This window comes from Aphis gossypii, chromosome 2 (assembly GCF_020184175.1).
Source record: "Aphis gossypii isolate Hap1 chromosome 2, ASM2018417v2, whole genome shotgun sequence".
In the NCBI taxonomy this organism is placed as follows: Eukaryota; Metazoa; Arthropoda; class Insecta; order Hemiptera; family Aphididae; genus Aphis; species Aphis gossypii.
Genome location: NC_065531.1, coordinates 47,008,859 through 47,011,016, shown reverse-complemented (window position 1 = coordinate 47,011,016; position 2,158 = coordinate 47,008,859). Strand labels below are relative to the sequence as shown.

Genomic DNA, 2,158 nt, shown 5'->3' with positions numbered 1-2,158 from the left:
TATACGTGTGCATTAAAAGTCCACGTGGAGCAAATATATGTTTTTTTTACTTTTGTATACGATAATTTTATTCGGCACGTGACGATTCCAAAAACGATAATTTTAGTTTAAAATTAATAAATAGAAATGATTAACCTTCAAGTTATTGCTATCTGATGAGAAAATATAAGTTTCTAATAAAATGCATTTATTTTAAGTTATTTAAATAAATAACTTATTTATACTTATAACACATACCTAATGTTCTAAAATTTGTTTTTAAAACATTACCTATATATTTTGTTTGCGTCTCAAAAAGTTATTCCGTCATTTCAAAATAACTAAGTTGTGAAATTATTATGTATTTAATAAATATATTTATTCTTTACTTAATTTACTAGAATTTAAATTATAAGTAAATTGTGTTTTTAGATAACCAGTCAAGTGGTTGTAGATCATAGACAACACCATACCTGTACATTTTAACATATTGTCGAATACCTGAGAAATAAAATTATTTATTAAAGTGATCCATTTATTCTAAGTTTCTTCTTTCATAATTATATTCAGAAGGCCCGTGGACATGAAATAGTAGCGAAAATAAATTAAGAATAATAAATGGTAAGTAATACGATCCGTCAAAATTCCATTTTGGCAAAATATAACGCTGATATAATTAAATACAATTTTTATAAACATTAGATAGCTGAGTCATTGAACTTATGACTAATATTTAAAATAACCTTCATCAATCATTACACATTTTGGGTTACATTTTCGTAATGCTTCTTTATGTTGGAGCATGTGTGGGTATCCAATTTTGAACACCACGTCGTCTACACTCAGTACTCAAATATATCACCCACTGCATGTTAGAAAATCCAACACGCGTAACGGATCGGTGTATAGAATAAAAGAAAGATCAAAGTAACTCTACAATGGTCTAAATGACTAATAAATGGTTAGATACATGAATGTTCTACAATACATTATATATAATAATTATTTTATATTTATGATTATAGTTTTGTCGTATATGGACTTATGAGTAAGCTTGTGGGTTTCTACAACGATGTAGAAAAAAATAATAACACTGTAACAAAACCGTGTAAACTGGCATCGAACACGGGATCGAGTGTAAAATGGATTGAATCGTTTATTTATTTTTCCAATCTTTCTTCCTACGGACCAAGACTATACATTGAGAACAAAGGTATTTCACAATGTCTTCAGCTGTTTATTTGTTTTTTGTCGTAACAAAGATGTGAATTCTGTGGTACGCTATAATAATTATGTAAAATATAATTTAATCAACTTTTAATGATATAATATACATTATGTATATATGTATACGTGACCGAGCAATAATATATAATATTGGCTAAATTAATTTCAGCCGCTGAGAAAATAACAGATTATTATGAAATGTTTAAAAGACAATTAATAATAAAAGAATAAAGTACTTTATATTAACACTATAAAATGTGATACAATTATTATTCCTTACGTTATGTAACTAAACCTCCTACATTAAAGGAATAACTTTATTACAATCTATGACTATAATATAACTTGTTATATTGTTATATTAGTATAGTTGGTACATTAATATTAACTAGGTAATTCCTATGAATCTCATTAGAAATAATCAACACATTAAAACATAGTCATAATTTCCATTGTGTTTTTCTAACAATGGTTAAATCAAATAGCTATAATTCATAACATCTGAAATGCACCTTGTTGGCTATCTTAAGTTCAAAAATTACTATAATTCATTTTTTTAAATTGAATTCAAGTCTTAACTTTCAAATTAGCTTTATAATTTTTTTAAGTTATGAAATGAGTACAAACTACAATATATATTAATATTATAGGTACACATTCATGTATAGATCTATTAGTTTTGAAATAATTTTTTGGTAGCATTTGATAGATTATAGCTATTTGTGTAAAAGTATGGTTCAAAGTTTATAATTATAATATATTACTGAATCCTAAAGTGTATAATGTTTGGGGGTACCTATATCAATTGTGCTTAAATGACCTTTTTACCAGTAAGAAATCTATCGATTGCACTGCGTATCAACTCCGCTGAATTTTTTTAAATATTGATTCCACTGGCTATCAATGCCCTGAATATTTATGAATTATTTATTTTATTAATAACAAAATAAAA

General features: G+C 25.7%; 1 long non-coding RNA gene across 1 annotated transcript; it reads left to right on the top strand.

Annotated features, from left to right (window-relative positions):
- Nucleotides 1-415: 415 nt before the first annotated feature.
- LOC126550318 (uncharacterized) lies at nt 416-1,388 on the top strand. The gene is made up of 3 exons (XR_007604382.1): nt 416-600; nt 682-940; nt 1,005-1,388. It is a non-coding gene; the product is annotated as an uncharacterized LOC126550318 (long non-coding RNA).
- Nucleotides 1,389-2,158: the final 770 nt, after the last annotated feature.